Here is a 10,198-nt window from a genome sequence, read left to right as displayed (position 1 = left end):
CCCCCCCCCCCCCCCCCCCCCCGCCACTAATGTCGCTCACTTCTCTATCCCTACGAGGCAAAAATAGTTGTGCTGATTCATTTTCATCAAGCGGGCCCGGCTACAGCTTGTGCATTCTCTACAAGCGGGGGATGGGATATTTACTGTCCAATGAGGCAAGATTTGTTTTCACATGCACATGGCAACATACATAGACAACCAACAATCAACAGGTATCATATATGCAGGTACATGCAGTAGACACATCGAAACAACCACACTTCCATCGACACACAACTTCTGCAGCTCAGAGTCCAGATGGCAGCGATGTAAAGTGTGGATGTAGAGGGGGATCTGTGTCACTGACAATGGCGAGGGCAAGGTGGGAGATGTTGGCTTTAGGGGAGCTGATCATTATGGAGGCGATTGGTTGTTTTTGCTTGAAATGGTAAGCATGTTGTAGGGGGAGGGTCAGTAAAGGTGATTTCTTTCAGAGGGTTCAGACTTAATTAGGAAGACATCTGAAAAGACAGTGTTTGATTGATTTATTCATTTAGACCACTGAAATTCGGGTTGAGGATTCTGAAATTCTGAAATACCAAAATGGGGGCAGCAGTGCTTCCAAATGTCTCTGTTTAAGGGGCTAAAATGTTGCTAAAAATCTTCATTTTTAAACCAAAATGTGGCAGTGTAAATGTAGCCTTATGTGATGGAGTGCACATATGTGTCTATCCAAATTCTTGCCATTTCATCCGTGTGTTGTTACTATCTACTATGTCAGCGCTGCGGCTGCTCAAAACAAAGCTAAAGCCATAAAGCTCACTCTGGACATGATTAATTTACTGAAGCTCAGCAACATTTCTAGTTATGGCATAATGTCAAGCAGGGTGCTTCCTTAGGTGTAATGTGTCTGCCTTGTTACCCCCTTCAAAAAAACAACTCTTAAAAGACAATGGGTTTGTGTCCGTCAAAGTGGATGGATGCACAGAAAGTGATGCATGTCATAGGAACTTTAGTAAATGTGCTTTTTGCGTGTTGAAAGATCGCTCTAAATCAAAATGTTTATTTTCTGTATGATTTGTGGTATCTGAAATGACAGTGTGTAACCGAATCGTTGCAGACCATCTCTGGCACGTAGCAGACAAGTGGTTCTCGCCCCTGAGTTCACACTTCTTTTGTTTTACTGTTAGTGCTCGTCTAGCGCTCTCTCTCTGTCTCTCTCATGCCTCCTCTTTTTTCTATTTTTTTTTACACAAAAAAGCCCAACTGTAACAACAGTGGTCTCCAGACAACCAGGGGATTCCAGACAACTGACCTCAGAGCTGTTCGTCCACTGCTGAGATACAAATATTTACAACTATCACATTCGGCCCAGCGGTGGGGGCCGCGCCGGCACCAGAAACACTACCCTGATTGGGCCCCGCATGGCTTGAATGTCCCAAGAAAACAAATGAAAACTAGCTCTAATTTGGCTCTTTTTCTTATCTTAAACCAACCAAAAGAATAGACATGTCAATGGACAATTAAAGAAAAGAGCAAACTGGAGTCAAGAAAACTTTGACTTTCTCCTCGCACAGCACTAGGGGTAAGGTAGTTTTTTCTTTAGTTTTGACAGATTTATTAATAGATTAGTCAAAATAAGCAAAACCTCTCTGGGTTGAGCAAAGACATTATTTGTAAGTATGCTACCTTTAGCTGCCTTAATAAGCTAGCACTACTATCATAAATGGTAAGTTCTCGAAAAGGAATGCAATGCAAGCATTGCTATTTATACTTCAAATATTTTGCATCTCTGCTGACAATATAGTGCTGCTGGTTCGGCTTCATCAGAGTGTGCCCTCCATGGTGCCCTGGGATGGTGTTGGGAAGTAATGCCTACCAGGACTGAACAGACTTTAGAAAGACTAACGTCTGACACCAGCTCACATCCAAAGACTGTCAGAACACCCATTGGTTGTTGACAGTGTTCACATAATGTAACTTCACTACCATGACTTCAAACTTAGGATAATATGGACTACAGCAAGACTCTCAGGATTTCATTAAGATATTAGAAAATAGTCTGAGACAGTGGGATCGCTTGAAAAGTCATTTGATGTAAGGGTGGCCTAAATCTAAGGCCATGGTCTGAGCTCGATCGTGGTCAAAAGAGCAGTTGAGGTGGTTCAGCATGTGATCACGATGCCTCACTGTGAAGGTATTTGGGCCAGCGCTGCACATTATATTGTTTTTCCATTTTCATCGTGATATCAACTGGCGCAATATACACATGCAAGTTAGTAGACTCCACCCACTCACATTTACCTAAAGCCATGAGATGTTTTATCCTCTCTAAGGACACACAGACTGGATGTGGCGCGTCAGCGTGTCAGCCGCGTGGCTGTTTATATATCGGCTCCCATGTTAACAGGTTAGAGTTTGCAAACCGCCTGCGTGACACGAGCGGCTCGATCCACGCCAAAAAAACGCGTGCCTGCTAGAAATAGAACTGACGCCTTTTTTTCCCCACACGACAGGCAAGCGTGTTGGAAGCGTAATTTTCCCACACATACATATTAATAAATGACATTTAAATGTTTGAAAGTCTCTGTTTTGATAAATGTAATATACATTTTATATACATATTATATTTTATATACACTAACGCCACACATCCAGTCTGTCGCCGGCCTAAGGATTCAGAGCGCGGGTCCAGTGTGCAACTAAGCTACGCACTCTTAGAAATAAAAGAACCAAGTGTTCATTTAAGGCTTAATTGACATATGAACTGATGCAGGTCCTTGTGTACATAATAGTACTTAAAAGTTTGCACCGATGATTGAGTTTATATTGCTCCATAACGAGGTATTGACTCCCTGTCTGGTCTTATCAGCTTATGTTTCCCAGGTGGTGTATGTGCTGTGACTGGACTTTTTTATTCGATGTCTTGAACCTCTCTGCAAGCAAAAATTTTGATTTTGATCTTTTCTCTCCAAAAAAAAACACCCGAGGGGTTGTTGTTGTGTTTTATCCTCGTACTTTGATTTATTCTTTTTTAATCTGGATGGATATATGCAGTATGTGTTGGCTTGTATCGCCAAAAAACTAAAAAATATCAAATTTCTCAGATCTGGGTGAATTGGATAAATCACTGTGCTAAGTGAAAACACCACTAAGGGTCTGAAAAAAGCCTGAGTACACAATATATTCCTTTTCAAAGCACCCGCTGCAGTGGTTTGTGTTTGACACTGATCAAGCATAATCATCAGGCGATCAGGGCTGTGCACGCAGGCACACACACACACACAGACACACACACAAAGAGCATCTCCCCTCTATCTTTCCAGTGCAAGTAGAGCTAACCACTCCAGGGAGCTGGAGACTCAATTAATGACATACATACAGCACTTGCAAGATGTGAGGGAGAAAGAAACACAACTGCACATATTCACATTAAAGACCATTCTCTCCAGTACAGTTAGTCTGTGTGTGTGTGTGTAGGGTGCTCTTGTACTTGCATGCATACAGTACAGTATGTAGGCCAAGACCGGCCTCTGGGAAATGCTGTATGTCCGCCCTGGAGCCTTAAATATATCTAACGCACTGCAGCCAACTGTAACCTGTTTTGGACTAAAGGCCGTTCGCGTACATTCAATTCAATGCCAACTCCACCGCAGCTTATCAAACAGGAACAAATGGTGGCTTGGGATTAAATAATAAAGGATTTGCCTCGACTGTGAATTGAGGCAATGTAAAATGTAAGTGAAGCATAAACATTGATGTCTATCGAGTGTGTATATTTCCATTACGTAACCCTGTGCAGAGTGGCAGTCAAAGTGAATTTAAAGTCAATTTCAGGCTTATTGTTTCTGCAGAAATCTTACAGTAAAACACACTCATCCGAATTTCACTTGGATTTCTGTGTCCCCACTCAGTAAAGCTGAACTCATACCTGTGTAGTAGCTGGAACAGGAAGCTCCGACAGTAGAAGGGCCAGTAGTCTGGGGGCTGGAAGAGAAGGCCCACAGGGGAGTATAACAACCATGCCTTGCATAATTTTGAAATGTAAATGTCAAAACTGCTCTATACATTCTACGTGTGTAGCTACAGTTTTATACTTTTGACACTACTTGGGATGCTTTGACACTTCTGTCAAGACTTTGAACACTATTTTTTGGGGCGCTTTTGGTGTTGTGGCCAGCTACGTTATTTGTCGAAGCGCAGAGAAATGTCCCATAATGCAATTTGAAAAGTAAATAAACAGAACCACATCCATGAATCAAGTTCTAGGAACAATTTCTGTAAAAATCTACATTTGTACAACCCTCAATAATCAGGGAATGTCCCCAAAAGTAAAAAACTGAGAAATCTAGATTTCTATTTGGTATCTACTAAATCTTCTGACTTTTTGTCACTCAACCGAGAATTAAGAAACTTGAATTTGTTTTTGGAAGAGAAGGTGTCCCTGATTTCCTAGTGTGGACATCTCATTTTCAGAAAGTGAACTCTGTGGTCTATCCACACACCAAGGCCTCACCTCCTCGCTCCGTCTTCCCCGGCTTAGGCACGGTCGGCTGCAGCTGACACGGATCCCGGGGGTCAAAGGTCACCCCTGTTCTCCTGGCAAAAAAGGTGAGAGGAGCAGAGCACGGGTCAGTGATGCTGAAATCTCATTTAAGAGATTGACCCGCCGGGGACCTGGCTCGAGCCGGTCCGGCGCTCGGAGATGCCGTCACCAGGGGGATGATGTATAGGTCTGGGCCGAGAGGGGGGGGGCGACAACAGGGGCGATTATAGGATAAGGGCCGTTATTCAACTTGGCTAACGGCAGATTTTAACATCATTTTGGAGCATCATTGCAGGGGAAACTGAACTTATGTGACTATGACATTATGTAACTTAATAAACTTCCTTTAATGCCGACTCCGCGGGCCGCTAATACAAGATAAAGGTGGTATTACAAATGAAATTGGGTATTTCTCTTTGAATAAGCACACTGTTTTCAGATTAACAGACTTTTTTTTTTTTTTTTTTTTTTTTTTTAGGGGTACTGGGATCCAGGGCTGGATGAAAAAGGGCTAAATCACCCCCTGCCTGACAGCGCACACACACACATCCACGCATGCACACACCTATGTCGACAGGCGCTGCTGCACAGAGCTCCGGAACATGTCAGTGTGGTGGCAGTGTGTAACGTGGAACACAGATGGAACTTTAAATGAGGGACGTTACAACAGCAAAAAACAGGTAGCAGAGATAAGGACAGGGTCACAATCATACACAACTTATGATTTCAAATTGAAAAGGTTAAGTAGAAACGTATGGGTCACAGTATGAAAGGGGGGGTGCAGCTTATTAGCTGATTCAGTGGGGAGAGGGAGCACAGCAGTCTACATTATTTAAACTGTACTATTCTATTCATTCTGTAAAGACGTTTAGATAAACCAATAAGTGTTTCCCTTTGGATTGGTTACTACAGCTGACGGTCAACTTTATTTTGAACAAATAGCGTACGCATATTAGTAGCGAGATCTATTCTGCTCCCTTTGCATGTGGACATACAAATCTTGCTCGGTGAAGCTTCACTGTCCACGGCCAATATTTCAAAATCATAAGACTCGAGCCGACACTTACTGCCAGCATTTAACCTGATCCAAGATTTAAAAAATAATCATGGGGGTGCATTATTGAAAAAGGTTTGAGAGCCACTGGTTTAGACCTACTCTATCTGTATAGTATCCTGAGATAACTCCTGTTGTGTTTCAACACTATAAATAAAATGAAATAAAATTGAATTGTCTGTCAGGGTCGTGCATCAAGGGGGAACCACATGGCCCTATGCACGCCATTTGTGTTACTTTGTTGAGTTATTGCGAGTAGCGCGAGTGCAGAAGCGAACAGAAGGGAACAAAGACAGTGAAATGAACCCCACATTGATCTCCTTATTGAGAACATCTGCCCTGGACCTGAGGGGGGGCTGGGAGACTCGGAGGAGAGTTGCGGGAAGTTGCATGCATACCAAGCAGCAGAGCTCAGGTATTCATGCCAAGTTCATTTGGGTGTATTTGATGGAGAGTTCATTTGCAAAAAGCACCGTGAACTCAAATAACCTCCAGGCATGCTGCACGATGAATGTAGGTGAGACGCATTGCAATTCCATTCGGTGGGAATGGTTAGTACCTCTGTGTAATTCCTGTCGGTGGTCACAGAGACTTCAGATTAAAGAAAAGGATTCATAAAAAGGTCTGAGGTTGAGAGGACACACTACAGGCAAAACCTTCATTTTGTAAGTTTGAGTTTTTGGGTTGTTTGGATTTAAAAGCATTTGTTTTTTCAGACTATTGAAGAAAGGAGACATCCAAAATACTACTATGAGACCATGAGAGAATACTATAATAAATTGAGTGTTTATTTCGCCCCAGTTGGCCTTTAAACTTATCCTAAAATCACTCCAAATAACCAGTAATGCCTTGTTTGCATATATAGACATACAAATTTCAGAAAACTTGTATTACCAAATTAATTATCTCAAGTTTCATGGTGGTGGCTCTTAGTGTCTCCCCAAAAGAACCAAGAGAAAGAAAAAAAGAAAGGTCCTAGAAGAGGATTTAGAAGTATAGTATGTCTCTATAATATAAAATGGGTGTAATGATAAGCCCAAATTGAAGCACCCCAATTCCCAAGGAGCGGGTCAAGTTTGAACAATCCGAAGACAGTGAACGCACCTCGATAGGAAAAGCACAGGGAACGTTGTGTGTTTCAGAGAAATGAGCAGAAAAACTTTACAGCATTTACAGACACCATGAGGTAAATTATGTTCTGTAAATTTCACCAAGGCTATTTATTAGTTTAAATCTCTCTTTAAGAACAGCGCTCCTTTTCCTTCCACCTAAAACTTATTTGCACTGTTTTTATCAAGCACTTTGAAAACAACTCACATGGGTGTCAAACGACAATTTCATGGCTTATATTAATAATGTCAGTGGAAAGGCAAAAGTTAACATTGTTAGTTTAAATTCGAGACGTTTTTTAAGATGAGATCATCTAATTATAATTTAATACAGGCTGCCGGTGCCCTTTTTAAAAGGGAATATTCACCCTTAAATTACTCGATGATCACGACTTTGATATATATTCAATTTCTAGCTCTGTTTTGCTATTTGGTAACTTGTCTTTTCTCAAATATAGCAGACTTGTTTATCTTATTCCAACAGCAACGGAGTTTAATAGAAAAAGATCATAAAAGAACATCATTGACAGTAAAAGTAAAATGTCAGTCTTAATGAATGTTTTGAGGTCCTGATGGGGTTTTATGTACCTTTACAATAGTGTGTAGTTTTTTAAGTGTGTGTGTGTGTGTGTGTGTGTGTGTGTGTGTGTGTGTGTGTATGTATTCATTATACAGAAATCATCATCCATCTACTATAGATTGCTTATATACATTATGATGGTTACTACAGTAAAAAGTGTGTGTTTAAGAGTAACTCTATAGTAATAAATATGTGAATGAATGTACTGTATGTATGTCTGATTTCATGCAGAAGTCGATTGTTGCATAAAAACAGTCATACTCACACTCCTACAAAAGATGGTTTCTGAGGATGGAACACCTTTGGACTGAAGATGGTCTTGTACCCAAACGCCGCCTACTATAAAACTTTTTTTTGTGTGCAGGACAAAAGACAAACAACTTCAACAATTGTGCACAACTAAGCTGTGCCTGGGAGGTGGAGTGATCTGGTGCTGCATGAAATAGTCCATGCACCCGCAACCAGATCTGAAAGTATGAAGTAGTAAGTATGAAGGGCAATGGCAGATTCGAAAGCCAAAATTCATAAACCAGTTGGGTAGCCAGCTATATGTACAGTAAGCAACAGGGCCACAACCCATCTTTTGCAGGCTGTCAAAAGTTATTCTGGGAAATGTAGGAAATTCAACTGAAGTATAATTAGACAAGGCAGTTGAAGGAGGGGAAGCGGGTTCACTAGAAATGTGCGTTAAACCACTTAATCACAGAATAACTCCTGGTATGCATTGAAATCACAGATTGATGATATTCAGGAGTGTAACAGTATCCACGGGAGGGGTTTTCTTTTAACTGCCAGCTGCTGGAGTTTTTTGCGGTGCAGCTGGTATTAAACAAATGTCCCGTCTAAAGCTGCGTATCAGGATGGTGAGGAGATCAAACGTTGAGGGGAGCGTTGGAAACCTGCCTTAATTATAATAGGAGGAGAGCTGAAATTTCAAATATTTGACATCGCCCTGACGCTGTATCCGTTTCACACGAGACAAACGCACTGATGGAGCTGACAGTTTCCCTTTGGTCCAGGCGCTGGACGGGAGACCCGTGCTGCCTAAAACGCAGCCACATGTGGGGCTGATTATTAGGGGGTTGAGTGTTTACGGCGACCCAGATGTTGGGGTTTAACATGGCACGGGCCGAGTGGCAAGTTTTGACAGCTCGCGGTTTCAGCTCGACCGACACTTTGGGTTTTGGAGCCGCTGAGGTAAAATGTCAAACATGCAGATAAGGGCCAAGTAAATGTGATTACAGAAACTCATTTTCTCTGCTGCCCAGCCAATCTGTCGACGTCGGTCATCAACTCGCCTGTGTTTGGAGGGACAGATCCAAGGCTGCAGGGCTTCCTGAAAACCACCCACTGGTTCTACCAAACTACATGGATGGATGATTGGATGGGTGAATAAATAGATGACTAATATTCTGAAAAAGGAAAGTTAAAAGGGTACTTTGGGGGGGAGGGTATTTCCACCTGGACCCTATTTTTTCTATGCTTTTGTGTGGCAGGGACTGATATGGTCCGGTATGAAGTGAGAACGCTGTGAGCAGCAGCAACGAGCCAGGCTGCAATGTAACCCTACGGGACAATGTTCCAGCGTCAGTTTTGTTGACTAAAAGCTCTTTATTAGCCGCTGACAGACTCAGATTATTTTTCTAAGTGCCTGACAACATTACGGAAAGGATCCCTTCAGAGATAAACCCTTCTGTTAAAGCTCTGGATTGCTACCGCTAAACAAACCAGACTCAATTAAAAAAAACAATACTTTTAGAGTGTGTAGAGCCAACATATTTTTAAATGCAAATTGTTTAACTATGATTTTGTACATGACAGAATGGATAGATAAAGTGAGGGGGAGTAAGTGAAGGAATTAAAGAGTGAGTGGATTAATGGACACGTAAGACTTTTTTTTTAAGGAATGGACATTTCAAACTGAATAATATGCAGAAAGGAAAGAAAAAACAAGGACGGTAGGTGTGGCAATGACATCATGATGTATGTGAGAAAGAAAGGAGGGAAGGATGGATGGAAATCAGCCAAATGGAAGGAGAATAATCAGCAGGAAGTGAGATCTGCCCATTACTATATATTCTATTTGTTCTATTCTTTGCACATTCTGCACTCAACCCATTAGGCCTCTTTTTCTTTTGCATGTTATTTTCTATGTAAACCCTAAGAAACAGTGGTACGATTGTACATTTTAACAGAAATTGTTTCATAGAACCTGATTATAATTCTATATACACATTATTTTAGACTTTTTATTACGGGGCAAAATGCGGCTAATGAGCTGCCGGTACGGTTATTTTACAGTTTTACTTTTCAGAGTCCACGTTTATATCATATTCATCTTTAATGTTTTTATTTGTTTGCACCATTCAACAAGGCTGACTCCACGTGGCAATAAACCTTTTCTGATTCTGAAAGGAGGGAAGAGAGATGGAAAACGGGAAGAACAAGGACCTGCTGGAGGAACTGTCCTTATAAAAATGGGAAACAAATCAAACTGTCAATCAGATCAAACCATCAACCCCGGTGTTATTGCTTTGAATTGTGGGGCCGCACAAGAGTCCTCCAAGTGTTTGTCAAGGTAAGTTAAAAATAAACAATAAAAAAGCAGATAACCCTGAGTATGTGCAGGCTCCGGGGCAATCACACATTTCAGAATATGCTGCTGTCAATTTAATATTCCTGGCCTGTGGGGGAGTGAGAGATCAGGTGACTGGGGTATAAATAGGGCATCCGCCCATCACTTCGTCTCAGCCGACTCCTTGACGGGATCAGAGTGACTGAGGACTGACTCTGATGTCACTCAAAATCAGGACAGTTGTCGCTGAGGGACACTCTGAGTCGGCGGTGAGCTTCCTTGTGTCCCGAAGCCACGGACAGGGAGGATGAGGTTAACATCTGTGTTCTCTGAAGTGATGGGCGGGGGGGGGGGG

This window comes from Etheostoma cragini, chromosome 24 (genome assembly GCF_013103735.1).
Source record: "Etheostoma cragini isolate CJK2018 chromosome 24, CSU_Ecrag_1.0, whole genome shotgun sequence".
NCBI lineage: Eukaryota > Metazoa > Chordata > Actinopteri > Perciformes > Percidae > Etheostoma > Etheostoma cragini.
The sequence above is the reverse complement of the archived record's forward strand: the minus strand, read 5'-3'. Positions refer to the sequence as shown.